At 44.5% G+C, this 18504-nt stretch overlaps 1 protein-coding gene across 1 annotated transcript in view; it reads right to left on the bottom strand.

Moving 5' to 3' along the window:
* Positions 1–18504, bottom strand: part of LOC112255082 (semaphorin-3D) — a 121760-nt gene that overhangs the window by 49984 nt on the left and 53272 nt on the right. The gene's annotated exons all lie outside the window — the stretch shown is intronic.

The following is an 18504-nucleotide window of genomic DNA, read 5'->3' as shown; positions in this document are numbered from 1 at the left end:
ACAATGCAGTTTTAAGAACTGTAACTCAGCCTTATTATCATGGTCCTCTGTACTCAGCCTTATTATCATGGTTATAAATATTTAAAAAAATAAAAAAATAAAAGTAACAAATAATTAAAGAGCAGCAGTAAAATAGCAATAGTTAGGCTATATACAGGGGGGGTACCGGTACAGAGTCAATGTGGAGGCTATATACAGGGGGTCCGGTACAGAGTCAATGTGCAGGCTATATACAGGGGGGGGTACAGTACAGAGTCAACTGGTGGAGGCTATATACAGGGGGGTACCGGTACAGAGTCAATGTGGAGGCTATATACAGGGGGTACCGGTACAGAGTCAATGTGGAGGATATATACAGGGGGTACCGGTACAGTGTCAATGTGCAGGCTATATACAGGGGGTACCGGTACAGAATCAATGTGGAGGCTATATACAGGGGGGTACCGGTACAGAGTCAATGTGGAGGCTATATACAGGGGGTACCGGTACAGAGTCAATGTGGATGCTATATACAGGGGGTACCGGTACAGTGTCAATGTACAGGCTATATACAGGGGGTACCGGTACAGAGTCAATGTGGAGGCTATATACAGGGGGTACCGGTACAGAGTCAATGTGGAGGCTATATACAGGGGGTACCGGTACAGAGTCAATGTGGAGGCTATATACAGGGGGTACCGGTACAGTGTCAATGTGCAGGTTATATACAGGGGGTACCGGTACAGAGTCAATGTGCAGGCTATATACAGGGGGTACCGGTACAGAGTCAATGTGGAGGCTATATACAGGGGGTACCGGTACAGAGTCAATGTGGAGGCTCTATACAGGGGGTACCGGTACAGTGTCAATGTGGAGACTATATACAGGGGGGTACCGGTACAGTGTCAATGTGGAGGCTATATACAGGGGGGTACCGGTACAGAGTCAACGTGCGGGGGCACAGGTTACCGCACGGCAAGCGGTATCGAAGAGCCACGTCTAGGTCCAAAAGAATCCTTATTAACAGCTTCTATCCCCAAGACATAAGACTGCTGAACAGCTAATCATGGTCACCCAGACCATTTACATTGACCCCCCCCCTCTTTGTTTTTACACTGCTGCTACTCGCTGCTTATTATCTCTGCATAGTCACTTCACCCCTACCTACATACCCCTAACTACCTCAATTAACCTGTACCCTCGCACACTGACTCGGGGGGTATCCCCCTGTATATAGCCTAATTATTGTTATTTCATTTTTAACTTTTTATTACATTTTTTACTTTCATTTATTTATTAAATATTTTCTTAACTCTATTTCTTGAACTGCATTGTTAGTTAAGGGCTTGTAAGTAAGCATTTCACTGTAAGGTCTACAATGTTGGTTAAGGGCTTGTAAGTAAGTATTTCACTGTAAGGTCTACACCTGTTGGTTAAGGGTTTGTAAGTCAGCATTTCACTGCAAGGTCTACACCTGTTGGTTAAGGGCTTGTAAAGTAAGCATTTCACTGTAAGGTCTACCCCTGTTTTATTCTGTGCGTGTGACAAATACAATTTGATTTGATTTGATCTGTTGGTTTTTGCTTCAGTCCCAAATGTCAGTCCTTTCTCTCTCTGTTGTTAACAGAAAGCCTCTGTGCTGCCCACTGTGCAACGTGTCTCTGGAGCTTGTCGCCACAGCCCATTGGCCCACTGGCTGCTGATGGAGATGGATGAGGACCAGTGGACAGTATAAAGTCATGAAGTGTCCTCAGCCATCACAGAAGACTTCATGACAGATGTGAAAATTCCTCAGTTCCAACCCAGGGATTCCAGAACCCTTTATAACCACATTCCAGAACTAGTGGCACTCTGCTCCATTCTGCTCTGTCAGAACAAAGCCTTCCGAGCTCAATGGGGGAAAAGTTATGCTTTATCTCTCTTCTAAGTGTCACAGTCCGTTTTGGACCCCCAACATCCTGTCTAGCAGTAGAGAGAGCACCCAAGGTGAGACAGTCCATTTGGACCCCCCAACATCCTGTCCAGCAGTAGAGAGCACCCAAGGTGAGACAGTCCATTTGGACCCCCCAACATCCTGTCCAGCAGTAGAGAGCACACAAGGTGAGACAGTCCATTTGGACCCCCAACATCCCCAACATCCTGAGACAGTCCAGCATCCTGTCTAGCAGTAGAGAGCACCCAAGGTGAGACAGTCCATTTGGACCCCCAGACATCCTGTCCTGTCCAGCAGTAGAGAGAGAGCACCCCCCATGGTGAGACAAGGTGAGAGTCCATTTGGACCCCCCATCCTGTCTAGCAGTAGAGAGAGCACCCAAGGTGAGACATCCATTTGTCTGGCAGCAGTAGAGAGCACCCATGGTGAGACAGTCCATTTGGACCCCCCATTTGGCACCCATGGTGAGACAGTCCATTTGGACCCCCCAACATCCTGTCCAGCAGTAGAGAGCACCCAAGGTGAGACAGTCCATTTGGACCCCCCCAACATCCTGTCTAGCAGTAGAGAGCAGCCAAGGTGAGACAGTCTGACCTCAGTACTGCATAAAGCAGACGTATATAATAGGAAGGCTGGTGAGGTCATCTCTATGAACAACTACAAATCAAATCAAATCAAGTCAAATTTATTTATATAGCCCTTTGTACATCAGCTGATATCTCAAAGTGCTGTACAGAAACCCAGCCTAAAACCCCAAACAGCAAGCAATGCAGGTGTAGAAGCACATACGCATGCAAACAAATGCACACAGTCACACGGTCACATTACATGGTACCTTCTAGATCAGTTCTATTCACCTAAATCCACCTTGTCAAGTTACCCTGAAAATAGGAGAGACTTGGGAATTACCAAACATTGAGATTGGCCTACCTCATATATGAAAGGTTTCAAAACAGATGACCCACTCATTGTATATTTCCTCAATTTAACTGCAATATATAAATCAGGCCTTTTTCAGTTCAGATCAGATCAACTAGTGAGTGTGGCAGAAAATAACCCAGATCTGATCGCAATTACTTTATGATGTAATATCTACAGTAACTTCAAGGACATTCACATGTCTAGGAAATAGGGCTGAATAAGTCATATTTTCTGGATTTCTGGATAACATATCCCATAACTATGACATTTATATGATATAATTCAGTCTCTGTGTGTTATATCGACATCCTCTGTTTCCTATATGTTGCCGGGCAGAACCACTTCAAAGCATCACAACCTCTTGCGGTTTTAGGGATAACATGAGGCTTAACTTCCACGCGATTATATGGATGTCTTATTGAACTCTCACAGCCCATAAATTACATCTCACTGTACGTTGTGGGAATATAGTGTAGCTTATAGGTGGAATTGTGGATCTCTTCCATTTGGCGCCAACTCAACAGAAAGAATCACACCGTCTGATCTGAACAGACATAGCTAGGAAATGTGTCTCCAATTATAAGGAAAATAAATGTCAACCATTACCAGATAAGAAAGTTCAGGGAGAGTAACAGTGCATGTTCCAAATGACACCATATGCCCTTTGAAGTGCCCTACATTACACCAAGGTCAATAGGTCAAAAGTAGTGCAATATATTGGTAATAGGGTGCCATAGGGCTCTGGTCTAAAGTAGTGCACTAAATAGGGAATAGGGTACCATAGGGCTCTGGTCTAAAGTAGTGCACTATATAGGGAATAGGGTTCAGTAGGGCTCTGGGCTAAAGTAGTGCACTATATAGGGAATATGATGCAATTTGGGACGCTTCCACAGTCATCATCTTTTGGCTGCAGAACAGTCAATCACAGAGTTAGTATGAGGTCACATTAGTAATATGATCAAATACAGGAACAAGATGCTGAATAGACAGTAAAATCACTTTCAGCCAGACTAAAACATTCCTATACAGACACAGCTACTATTTTGATTTCATTAGTCTGTTTTGGAGTTGGATTATAAAAATAAAAAACTGTGGTTGACCTGTTCTTGCACAAGTCTGTTTATTTCCCCACTCTGACAATTTCTATATTTGTTGATTGATAAACCCTGATCAGTATGGACATAATGTCATTAAGTGGGCTGACGCGGCAGAAGAAGAAACTCAATCTGATCTGATTACATGTGATTGATCAGTGCCCTGGGGCAACGGCCCGGTTTGATTCTGGGCCAACGGCCCGGTTTGATTCTGGGCCAACGGCCCGGTTTGAGTTTGTTTCATTCTTCAGTTTGCCAAGACTCTAAGTCTCTAAAAGGCTGAAGATTTAAAGGGTCAGGGGTCGCTTGGTCAAGGGAATGTGATTACCGTTCTCTATACCGACACAAGGTTCTCTATACAGACACAAGACTCTCTATACAGACACAAGGTTCTCTACACAGACACAATACTCTCTATACAGACACAAGGTTCTCTATACAGACATAAGGTTCTCTATACAGACATAAGGTTCTCTATACAGACACAAGACACTCTATACAGACACAAGGTTCTCTATACAGTGTGGCAGGGTAGCCTAGTGGTTAGAGTGTTGGACTAGTAACCGAAAGGTTGCAAGTTCAAATCCCTGAGCTGACAAGGTACAAATCTGTCGTTCTGCCCCTGAACAGGCAGTTAACCTACTGTTCCTAGGCCGTCATTGAAAATAAGAATTTGTTCTTAACTGAATTGCCTAGTAAAATGAAGGTTAAAAAACATAAAAAATACAGACACAAGAAACTCTATACAGACACAAGACACTCTATACAGACACAAGGTTCTCTATACAGAGCAGGAATCCTACATTGATCCTTTTGGCATGACTTTGGCCACCCAGGAATGAATTGTATATCCTCACAGGGATCTGACTACTTCCCTGTATGTCCGGGAGCATCAATGAAGGTTCTCTATACAGACACAAGACTCTCTATACAGACACAAGGTTCTCTATACAGAGCAGGAATCCTACATTAATCCTTTTGGCATGACTTTGGCCACCCAGGAATGAATTGTATATCCTCACAGGGATCTGACTACTTCCCTGTATGTCCGGGAGCATCAATGAAGGTTCTCTATACAGACACAAGGTTCTCTATACAGACACAAGACTCTCTATACAGACACAAGGTTCTCTATACAGAGCAGGAATCCTACATTAATCCTTTTGGCATGACTTTGGCCACCCAGGAATGAATTGTATATCCTCACAGGGATCTGACTACTTCCCTGTATGTCCGGGAGCATCAATGAAGGTTCTCTATACAGACACAAGGTTCTCTATACAGACACAAGACTCTCTATACAGACACAAGGTTCTCTATACAGAGCAGGAATCCTACATTAATCCTTTTGGCATGACTTTGGCCACCCAGGAATGAATTGTATATCCTCACAGGGATCTGACTACTTCCCTGTATGTCCGGGAGCATCAATGAAGTATCTGTGGAGTTAAGCCCAATACGATGTTCTACTAATCTGTCTAACCATTTCCAGAGACAGTTGCTCAATATTGCACAGTTCTCCTGTTGTTTCACTCTGAGACTCCATATATCCTTATTTAAGGTCAGTGTTCGGCGTGTTGTGAAACCCTGCATGTTCGTGCTGTGGTGTGGTGTGTGAATGACGAAGGATAATGGCAAACATTTGTTTAATAAGACCTTCAGAGCAAATCAAACACATGGAACCTGAGAGCTGGTTGTGTGCCCAACACCTGTACTGCATACTTGAAGTCGGACAGAGGGTGGAGGTTGGGGTGGGGGGGGGTTGTTGTTGGGCTGAATTGACCGTCTGAATACATGTAATTCCTTCCAGGGGCGTTAAAGATACAGGATAATGGGACTCAGACACACACAAACACACACACACGTAGACACACACAAACACTCACACGTAGACACACAAACACACACACACGCAGACACACACAAACACACACACACGTAGACACACACAAACACTCACACGGACACACAAACAGCTCCAGGAATGTGGGAGTGAGACACACACAAACACTCACACGGACTTGTCAGCTCCACACACGCTCACACACACACACACACACACACACACACACACACACACACACACACACACACACACACACACACACACACACACACACATTCTAGTGGGATAGCAGTGATTAAATAAAATGGAAGCAGTTGTTATTAGGTGTGTTTTGTTGGTAGATAGAAGGAGCATGGGTTTTCTAGTCCAGTAGGATTCATATGTGTTGGAGGAAGTACCCTAGTGTGTTTCCGTGTGGTAAGACTCTTGGCATCTGTGTCAGTGCCAGGGAATAGGACTGTAAACATGGGCATTACCTGCAATGAAGGCCAGTCTACCACCAGAGCTGTATCAGGCATGACACTGCACAGTTTAGTCTGACACACTACACTTGGAACGAGTGGGCAGGGGAGGTATGGCAGGCCAGGCGGTGTCTAACCACACACACACACACACGCACACACACACATACACACACACACACACACACACACACACACACACACACACACACACACACACACACACACACACACACACACACACGGTCTCTAAAACGTTCTGGTTTCCATCAGCTCAAAGATCTTCTGAACCACGGCAGGCACAGAGGCCTTAGAGACATCTGGAATTCCAACGATCTCTGTGAACACCTGGTAGCAACCTGACTGACTGACCTCATAAACAAGAGACTTTTTTTATTTATTTCACCTTTATTTAACCAGAAAGGCTAGTTGAGAACAAGAGACTTGTTGATAACCTGTAGCCAGTAGGGTACAGAGACTTCTCCAACTCTCCCTTCGTACTGAGGAACGTCTTCAACAAACAATGACTGGAAATACATGTGTTTGTATGCAATGATACCATGATAGCATGAGTTACAATGATAGCATGAGTTACCATGATAGCATGAGTTACCATGATAGCATGAGTTACCATGACAGCATGAGTTACCATGATAGCATGAGTTACCATGACAGCATGAGTTACCATTATAGGATGAGTTACCATGATAGCATGAGTTATCATGATTACATGAGTTACCATGATAACATGAGTTACCATGATTACATGAGTTACCATTATAGCATGAGTTACCATGACAGCATGAGTTACAATGATAGCATGAGTTACCATGATAGCATGAGTTACCATGATAGCATGAGTTACCATGACAGCATGAGTTACCATGATAGCATGAGTTACCATGACAGCATGAGTTACCATTATAGGATGAGTTACCATGACAGCATGAGTTACCCTGATAGCATGAGTTACCATGACAGCATGAGTTACCCTGATAGCATGAGTTACCATGACAGCATGAGTTACCCTGATAGCATGAGTTACCATGACAGCATGAGTTACCCTGATAGCATGAGTTACCATGACAGCATGAGTTACCCTGATAGCATGAGTTACCATGACAGCATGAGTTACCCTGATAGCATGAGTTACCATGACAGCATGAGTTATCAGTATGAAAAAAAAGGTATGAAAAAAGGTGTGCGTTCTCTACTGTAAGTTGCTCTGGATAAGAACGTCTGCTGAATGATTAAATAATTAAGTAGAAGTGCCAACACTGCTCACTGTAGGACACAAACCAGAACAACCCGTGGACCTGAAGCGTCATGCATGATCACACCCATAACAGTAACGCTCCTTAAGCTTACGTGGGAATAACATCTTATAGTTTCTACTTTCAAGGTTGGACAGAAATGAAAGCACAGACATATGATAATCCACAAGATAATAAAAACCAACCGTAGGGGGTTGTCCTTACACCATGCTTCGGGATTAGTCACGGATACCTCACGTTAGAACCGTAGGGGGGGGTTCTCCTTACACCATGCTTCGGGATCAGTCACGGATTACCTCGCTAGAACCGTAGGGGGGTTCGGGATCAGTCACGGTTACCTCACGTTAGAACCGTAGGGGGGTTCTCCTTACACCATGCTTCGGGATCAGTCACGGATACCTCACGTTAGAAATCCCCAGGAATAACATCAGTTTTACAGTAACCACTGGGACATTTCAAAGTACTGGACATTTCAACAGCAGCCTATTAAAATCATTTAACAACAGTGGTTTTGTCAACCCACTTTTGAACGCTCCTTTGAAAAAACAACCTTGAACCTTGAGACCTGAAGACTTGCGTTGACTCCCATGAGACTTACCTAAAGACTTACCTAGAGACTTACCTAAAGACTTACCTAGAGACTTACCTAGAGACTTACCTAAAGACTTACCTAGAGACTTACCTAAAGACTTACCTAGAGACTTACCTAGAGACTTACCTAAAGACTTACCTAAAGACTTACCTAGAGACTTACCTAGAGACTTACCTAAAGACTTACCTAAAGACTTACCTAAAGACTTACCTAAAGACTTACCTAGAGACTTACCTAAAGACTTACCTAAAGACTTACCTAGAGACTTACCTAGAGACTTACCTAGAGACTTATCTAAAGACTTACCTAGAGACTTACCTAGAGACTTACCTAGAGACTTACCTAAAGACTTACCTAGAGACTTACCTAGAGACTTACCTAGAGACTTACCTAAAGACTTACCTAGAGACTTACCTAGAGACTTACCTAGAGACTTACCTAGAGACTTACCTAAAGACTTACCTAGAGACTTACCTAGAGACTTACCTAGAGACTTACCTAGAGACTTACCTAAAGACTTACCTAGGACTTACCTAGAGACTTACCTAGAGACTTACCTAGAGACTTACCTAGAGACTTACCTAGAGACTTACCTAGAGACTTACCTAGAGACTTACCTAGAGACTTATCTAAAGACTTACCTAGAGACTTACCTAGAGACTTACCTAAAGACTTACCTAGAGACTTACCTAGAGACTTACCTAGAGACTTACCTAGAGACTTACCTAAAGACTTACCTAGAGACTTACCTAGAGACTTACCTAGAGACTTACCTAGAGACTTACCTAGAGACTTACCTAGAGACTTACCTAGAGACTTACCTAGAGACTTACCTAAAGTCTTACCTAGAGACTTACCTAGAGACTTACCTAGAGACTTACCTAGAGACTTGCCTAGAGACTTACCTAAAGTCTTACCTAGAGACTTACCTAGAGACTTACCTAGAGACTTACCTAGGCCGACACAGTCTTGTGAATCGCAGGAGACACAGGTTCTAAATCACTTGTTGACTCTTGTAATTGGTATGTGGTTTGAAAAATGATAAAGAGAAACACATACTTCCTGCCTGGCTGGCTCCCATACAGTGATTCATTCCAGTTGGGGTCAAGTCCTGGCAATTCCTTTGTTGAACTGGATGTGGAATTTCTCAATACGATTTTTCTGCCTTGATTTGATTAGAATTATTAATACGTGCAATTGAGCCAAATGTTTAGATCTGATGTTTTTCTGGCGCAGCGGTAAGAAAGGATGTATCAACTTTAAACATCCAATTTAGTTTCAACTCCAGTATTTGTTTTCATAGTGAAGCCAGGTAGCCAAGTCTCCCCTTTCCATGTATTTTAGTGTCAAGGATAAATCAATGGCTAACGTCAATGTGTGCTCCCAATTGCCAGTTGAAAAAATGGTGTTTCTTCCTGTTCTTCAGGCTTCTCCCGATGTCCAGAGAGTGTGTATTTTTGTTATTCAGAATCCATATTTTAGGGCCAGAATGAAGGGCAGCCTGATATAGTCACACCCTGCTAGTTCAATTCTAACAAGGAGCAGAGGACAATAGAGTATAGTCTACTGACTACAGCTACTAACTCAAACATGCAGAAAATGTATAGAATATTGACAACACAACTAAAGACAGAGTCAAAAGTATCATAGAACCCCCCAAAAAAATGTACCAAAAAGGTACAAGTAAACAAACAAAAATATGTCTGTTTTCTCTGCTAATTTCCCCTCTGTGTCTGTTGTCTCGAACTGAGTTCCCCCTGACTCCTAGATGACACCTGAGAAGAGTGGAACCCTTGTAGGGAGGAAAAACAGTGTTACCCTAAATCCCCCCCTCCCCCTGATTCATCCTGTCTCCTGAGGGTATCCAAAAGGAAGCTTTGAAGTTGAACAGACCTCCTCAGACAGACTCCATTTTCCTCTCTCTGTCTCTCTCTCTCCATCACTCCCATATCTCTCTCTTCCCTCCTTCCCATCATCTCTCTCTTTCTCTCTCTCTCTCTCTCTCTCTCTCTCTCTCTCTCTCTCTCTCTCTCTCTCTCTCTCTCTCTCCCTCCTCCATCTCCATCTCTCTCTGTCTCTCTCTCTCCATCTCTCTCTCTCTCTTCCCTCCTTCTCCATCCTCTCTCTCTCTCTCTCTCTCTCTCTCTCTCTCTCTCTCTCTCTGTCTCTCTCCTCTCTCTGTCTCTCTCTCTCATCACTCCCATATCTCTCTCTCTCTCTCTCTCCATCACTCCCATATCTCTCTCTTCCCTCCTTCTCCATCCTCTGTCTCTCTCTCTTCCCTCCTTCTCCATCCTCTCTCTCTCTTCCCTCCTTCTCTCTCTCTCTCTGTGTGTAGAATTGAACTCTCACCCCAGCTTATTATCCTCAGAGGTGTGGCATGGGAGACTGAGAGGGTCACCTCGCCTCTCTGAGTCTAACAAGACAGGACACAAGAGTAAGGGATGGACAAACAGATCTCTCTCTCTCTCTCTCTCTCTCTCTCTCACTCTCTCTCTCTCTCCTCTCTCGACCGCCTGCTCTCTCACTTTCCTTCCTCGCTCCATCACCCCACTCTCCCTCTTTTTCTCTTACACTTTCTCCATTGTCTTTCTCTCTCTCTGCTCTAATTGCAGTGACGAAAGAGAAGGGAAGAGTGAACTGAAGATTCTGCGTCACATCAAATTTAAACGTCAATCTAAACGTTAGTTATGAACAGCAACACATTCAAAGATCCGCAAACTGTCACAAGGTGCTTCTGTACAGACAGTCTGATGACAGCTCCCTGAAGATCATTCTCCAGTCTGGACTCCTGTCTCTGTCTGTCTCTCTCCTTCCTCCCCTAGATGAGGGTTAAAATTAGCCCCTAGCCTCCATCCAAAATGGCTCCCTATCTACTATATTGTACACTACATTTGGCCCCATAGGGCTCCAGTAAAAAGTAGTGCACTACTGTATATAGGGAATAGGGGGCCATTTGGGACGATCTCCATGTCTCCACATCTTCCACTAATCGTCTGATGTTTGTCTTGAAACCGAACTATAATAATATATCTATAATTTACCTCAGCATGGATTCCAGCATCTAGCTAATGCTAATTCAGGGTTTTCAAAAATAAACAGAAAGGTGACTTCGATTGGCTTTGATGCCTTTCCAACTCGTAATCGCCAAGTTTTCTTTAACTTTCTTTTCAGGCCATCAAAACGTAAACGTATATTAAGGTTAATATAGGCTACCACTGAAAGCTAAACACTTTAAATCACGGCTTAACTAAATCCCTCTGTAGTGGCTCATAATTCAGAAACGGTCCTCTCCTCTCGTATCGCTGCATGACATTGCTGTTTTATCGTTTAAGTCGGCCAAATAAAAAAAAATCCCTTGTGGAAATATTCAGAGAATTTGACTTCTGGGTAACCGAGATGAGTTAAATAGGAACAACGTGTTGCTACTGAAGAATAACAGCCCATATCAGTCATCAGCAGAGATCAATATCAATCTGATTAAAGTTATTTATTTACTCACTTTATCCAGGAGATATGAGTCTTTCCGTCTGTGTGTGTGTGTGTGTGTGTGTGTGTGTGTGTGTGTGTGTGTCTACTCCACGCTGCATGAGTGTGAATAAACACAGCTGTCAGAGGGAAGCAGAACAGAGTAGTGGTCCATAAAGCATTCAAAAACACTGATCTCCTTTCTCTCAATCACATACAGCACCTCACTAGCACACACACGCACACGCACACACACACCTCACACACGCATACACAACACACTCACGCACACACACACATACACACACGCACACACGCGGACACACACGCACACACACAAACAACACACTCACACCTCACACACACAAAAATCTAACTGTGTGAATGTGTATGCATGTGTGTGGAGACTGTGACTCTTGTTGATTTGCCAATATCGTCAGGTCAACACAGCGGCATGCCTTTCCTCCGTCAAGTCAGACTGGCTATAGTGATTAGTATTTAGATACAGTATGATGTGAACCAGGCTAGTGATTAGTATTTAGATACAGTATGATGTGACCCAGGCTAGTGATTAGTATTTAGATACAGTATGACGTGAACCAGGCTAGTGATTGGTATTTAGATACAGTATGATGTGAACAAGGCTAGTGATTGGTATTTCGATGCAGTATGATCTGAACCAGGCTAGTGATTAGTATTTAGATACAGTATGATCTGAAGCAGGCTAGTGATTAGTATTTAGATACAGTATGATGTGAACCAGGCTAGTGATTATTATTTAGATACAGTATGATGTGAACCAGGCTTTAGTGATTGGTATTTAGATACAGTATGATGTGAACCAGGCTAGTGATTATTATTTAGATACAGTATGATGTGAACCAGGCTAGTGATTGGTATTTAGATACAGTATGATGTGAGCCAGGCTAGTGATTGGTATTTAGATACAGTATGATGTGAACCAGGCTAGTGATTGGTATTTAGATACAGTATGATCTGAACCAGGCTAGTGATTGGTATTTAGATACAGTATGATGTCTAGATACTCCCCAATGGAACCCTATTCCCCCTCTAGTTCACTCGTTTTGACCAGAGGCCTATGGGAGTGTTTGTTTTACGGAGTCTCCTTAGGGGGCTGTTAGACCTGGTGCCAATCAGATTGTTCAGCCTCTCTGATTCCCATTATTCTGCTGCAACACCCTGCGTGTTATGGTGGACCGTAGTGTACGTGACCAATCAGACAGACTGTGTGTGTGTGTGTCCTGTGTGTGTGTGTGTGTGTGTGTGTGTGTGTGTGTCTGTCTGTGTCTTTCTGTGTGTGTGTGTGTGTGTGTGTGTGTGGTGTGTGTGTGTGTGTGTGTGTGTGTGTGTGTGTGTGTGTGTGTGTGTGTGTGTGTGTGTGTGTGTGTGTGTGTGTGTGGTGTGTGTTTCTGTGTGTGTGTGTGTCTTTCTGTGTGTGAGTCTTTCTGTGTGCGTGTGTGTGTGTCTTTCTGTGTGTGTGTGTGTGAGATGGTGCACTCTAGTGACCGATCAGACTATGTAGCAGTAACCCTATTATAGAAAGTCATTAGGTATAGAGGATCAGGTTCAGAAGCCTGACCAAGGGAAACATATGGGTACAAAACATGCAATTTTTTGTTCGTTAAAGAAATAAATACCTCAAAAGTGAAATAGTTCACGTCATAACTATCCGTGTGTATAGCCAGCGCCTCATATCCATCTAGCTGTTGCTGAAGCTGTTGCTTCCAGGACAAAATGATGTGTGGAAAGACATGGTTACCTGTCCTGCTACTGGACTGATTCATCACAGTTGACACAGACACACGTTCCCCTCTTATCAGATTTACACTGGGATCTGGGGCCAGGAAGTGACATCATGGGACCTCGTTGTACTATAGAGTTGAATGGCTGTTTTAAACAGACACACACACACACACACACACACACACACACACAGAAAGACACACACACACACACGCACACAGAAAGACACACACACACACACACAGAAAGACACACACACACACACGCACACAGAAAGACACACACAGAAACGACACACACACACAAACACACACAGAAAGACACACACACACACACACACACAGAAAGACACACACACAGAAACGACACACACACAAACACACACAGAAAGCCACACACACACAAACAAACACACACACACACACACACACACAGAAAGACACACACACACACACACACACAGAAAGACACACACACAGAAAGACACACACACACACACACACACACACACACAGAAAGACACACACAGAAAGACACACACACACACACAGAAAGACACACACACACACAGAAACACACACACACTGCCTCTATGGACATCCCATCCCCATGGCCCATTTCCCATTCTACCCTTCATTAAATTCCTCTTGTAGGGCTGGAATGCTTGCTAAGGGTCCTTGAGATTGCTCCATGTCCTCAGACATTTGCAACATTTTTCCCATTTACCCTTTAGTCATGCCACTTTGATGTGCGTCCCAAACGGCAAGCTATTCCGTATAGTGTGGACTACTTTTGACCAGAGCCCTATGGTAGTGCACTATGAATGGAATAGAGTGCAATTTGGGATGCAACCTTGGTTTCCGCTGTGCTTTTAGTGACAGAGACTGGGAGGGTTGATGCACTCGCTTCCACTGACACACTATTTACCCTCAGAGTAGACACACACACATGGGAGAAGAAGAGGGGGATCTCTCTCTCTCTCTCTCTCTAGACCCTCATTAGACCCCTCATTAGACCCCTCATTAGACTCCATCACTACCATCACTCACAAGCACTCACCATAAGTACTGTAATCCACCATCACTGACCATCATTCACCATCATTACTATCCCTCACCATCACTACCATCCCTCACTGTCATTCAGCATCACTCGCCATCAATACCATCACTCACCATCACTCACCATCGCTACCATCACCATCACTCACCATCGGTACCGTCACTCACATCACTACCATCCCTCACCATCATTCACCATCAATACATCTCTCACCAGCACTTCCATCATTACCGCCACTCACCGTCATTCACCATCATTACCATCAATATTGTCATTCACCATCACTACCATCAATATTGCCATTCACCATCACTACCAACAGTACCATCACTCATCTTCATTCACCTTCACTACCATCACTACCATCATTCACCATCACTACCATTGTCACCATCACTACCACCACTAGACATTACTACCATCACTCACCGTCATTCACCCTCACTCACAATAACTACCATCACTCACCATAATACACAATCATTCACCATCACCTACCATCACTACCATCCCCTACCATCACTACCATCACCTACCATCACTACCATCACCTACAATCACTACCATCACTCACCGTCATACACAATCATTCACCATCACCTACCATCACTACCATCACCTACCATCACTACCATCACCTACCATCACTACCATCACCTACCATCACTACCATCCCTCACCAGGGTGAACAGCAGTTGACCAGTAACAGAAAGATCCCCGAGCCGGCAAGGTGGAAAAATCTGAATTCTGTCCTTGAAATAGTCAATTAACCCCCAACAACAACTGCTACCTGGGCGCCGATGACATGGAGGTCGTTTAAGGCAGCCCCCCCGCACATCTCTGTTTCAGACACATTTAGTTTGAAATGCTTTCAGTTGTGCAACTGACCAGGTATCCTCCTTTCCCTTCACTACCACTACTACTACCACCAAGTTTTAAATTGACACAATATCTGTTTAGCAACGGTGTCAGTTAGAGATGACGTGGAGGAGCTTGCAGGGAGTTGTATTCTTGCATGATGTCTACTTTGATACTTATTAGCATTTTTTTAAATCTGAGAGTAAATAAATATATTGATAAAAGTCACTTTGTCTGACATATTTACACGCTTATCAAAATGTCATGCCAGGCCGACACGAAACACAGTCCTTATTTTAAATATTTATAAGATTCCCTGTGGGAAAAAATGAACGGTGGAAAAACGATTGGAACCATTTCCCTGTTTGACCGCTAGGTTTTATGGGTATTATGACACGTCCACTGTGGGTCTCTAATGGGCATTCATCACGTCTACATAACTATTGGTCTGGCATTAGAGGGGAATGGATCCTGGAATGGATTGGAGGAGGAGAGGAAAGGAGAGAAAGGGAGGAATCAGTGTGTAGTAGGAATGTGACCTTGTGGGGGAGGCTGTGCATGGCCTGACTATGGTGGAGTGACTTATGTGATTCCTCACCCCTGACCCCTGACCTCTGTATCACCACAGTAACAAGGTGAAGTGGATTAGAGTGAGAGTGGAGGGATGACACAGTGAACACAGCAGAGCAGAGGAGACCAGAGGAGACCAGAGGAGAGAGAGAGGAGAGGAGAGGAGAGGGAGGAGGAGAGGAGAGGAGAGGAGAGGAGAGGAGAGGAGAGGAGGAGAGGAGAGGAGAGGAGAGGGAGGAGGAGAGGAGAGGAGAGGAGAGGAGGTGGGAGATGGGAGATGGGAGATGGGAGGAAAGCTGTGTGTCAGCAGGCTAATGAACCCGTCAGGACTGAGAGAGAAAGCAGAACTGCTGTGGGAAAGAGGGGTGAAGAATGATGTTAATTAACTGATGGGTGCATGTCTTAGGGTCGTGTGGACGGATGAGTATAAGCTGTGGCTTTCACACTCTGATCAGTGGAGAGAGGGAGATGTTCTGATCAGTGGAGAGAGGGAGATGTTCTGATCGGTGAAGAGAGGGAGATGTTCTGATCAGTGAAGAGAGGGAGACGTTCTGATCGGTGAAGAGAGGGAGATGTTCTGATCGGTGAAGAGAGGGAGATGTTCTTATTGGTTGAGAGAGGGAGATGTTCTGATCAGTGGAGAGAGGGAGATGTTCTGATCGGTGAAGAGAGGGAGATGGTGCTGAAGAGTGGAGAGAGGGAGATGTTCTGATCGGTGAAGAGAGGGAGACGTTCTGATCGGTGAAGAGAGGGAGATGTTCTGATCGGTGAAGAGAGGGAGATGTTCTGATCGGTGAAGAGAGGGAGATGTTCTGATCAGTGGAGAGAGGGAGATGTTCTGATCGGTGAAGAGAGGGAGATGTTCTGATCAGTGGAGAGAGGGAGATGTTCTGATCAGTGGAGAGAGGGAGATGTTTTGATCGGTGAAGAGAGGGAGATGTTCTGATCGGTGAAGAGATGGAGATGGTGCTGAAGGAGATGGCTGTCGCTTTACGATCCCGTAACCAACTTGTGTAACTCATTTTGTTCTGCCACCGCGTCTTATGACTGAAAAGAGCTTCTAGATATCAGGACAGAGATTACTCACCCCGTACTGGAGGAATACTTTTTCTTCAACGAGTCAGACAGGAAGGAGTTACTTCAGACGCCCGACGAGGCCCTCGCCACCGTCATTAGCAGGAGAAAGAGACGGGGACAAAGGTCCGGGTGCCTTGTAAGGATCCGATGCCGAGAGGGTAATCTACCTTTACCATCGGTCCTATTAGCCAACATACAATCAATCCATAATAAAATAGACAAACTACGAGCATGTATATCCTACCAACAGGACATTTAAAAACTGTAATATCTTACGTTTCCCTGAGTCGTGGCTGACCGACGACATGAATGACATACAGCTGGTGGGTTTGAAGCTTGTTCGGCAGGATAGAACAGCAGCCTCTGGTAAGACAAGGGGCGTCGGCCTATGTATATTTGGTAAGACAAGGGGCGTCGGCCTATGTATATCTGGTAAGACAAGGGGCGTCGGCCTATGTATATCTGGTAAGACAAGGGGCGTCGGCCTATGTATATCTGGTAAGACAAGGGGCGTCGGCCTATGTATATCTGGTAAGACAAGGGGCGTCGGCCTATGCATATCTGATAAGACAAGAGGCGTCGGCCTATGTATATCTGGTAAGAAAAGGGGCGTCGGCCTATGTATATCTGGTAAGAAAAGGGGCGTCGGCCTATGTATATTTGTAAACAACAGCTGGTGCACAAAATCTAAGGAAGTCTCAATGTTTTGCATCTCATGATAAGCTGTAGACCACACTATTTACCAAGAGAGTTTTCCTCTGTATTTTTTATAGCTGCCTATATACCACCACAAACCGATGTTGGCACTCAATGAGCTGTATAGGGCCATACGAAAACAGGAATACGTTTATACAGAGGCGGCGCTCCTAGTGGCCGGGGACTTTAATGCAGGGAAACTCAAATCCGTTTTACCAAATTTCTACCAGCACGTTAAATGTGCAACCAGACAGAAAAAAACTCTAGACCATCTTTACTCCACACACAGAGATGCATACAAAGCTCTCCCTCCCCCTCCTTTTGGCAAATCTGACCATCATTTTATCCTCCTGATTCCTGCTTACAAGCACAAATGAAAGCAGGAAGCACCAGTGACTAGATCAATAAAAAAAAAGTGGTTAGAGGAAGCAACCAGATGGATTAGAGGCAACATCTGCACTGAGCTAAAGGGATGAGCTGCATTCAAAGAGTTGGACTCTAACCCGGAAGCTTATAAGAAATCCCACTATGCTCTCCGATGAACCATCAAACAGGCAAAGCATCAATACGGGACTAAATTTGAATCGTACTACACCGGCTCCGACACTCGTCGGATGTGGCAGGGCTTGCAAACTATTACAGACTACAAAGGGAAGCACAGCCGCGAGCTGCCTAGTGACACGAGTCTACCAGACGAGCTAAATTACTTCGATGCAAGTAACACTGAAGCATGCATGAGAGCATCAGCTGATCCGGACGACTGTGTGATCATGCTCTCTGTTGCCAATGTGAGTAAAACCTTTAAACAGGTCAACATTCTTAGGCTGCAGGGCCAGATGGATTACCACGACGTGTACTCTGAGCATGCGCTGACCAACTGGCAAGTCTCTTCACTGACATTTTCACCCT

This window comes from Oncorhynchus tshawytscha, linkage group LG07 (assembly GCF_018296145.1).
Source record: "Oncorhynchus tshawytscha isolate Ot180627B linkage group LG07, Otsh_v2.0, whole genome shotgun sequence".
NCBI lineage: Eukaryota > Metazoa > Chordata > Actinopteri > Salmoniformes > Salmonidae > Oncorhynchus > Oncorhynchus tshawytscha.
Note: the sequence above shows the minus strand (reverse complement) of the source record. Positions and strands in the feature narration are given on the sequence as shown.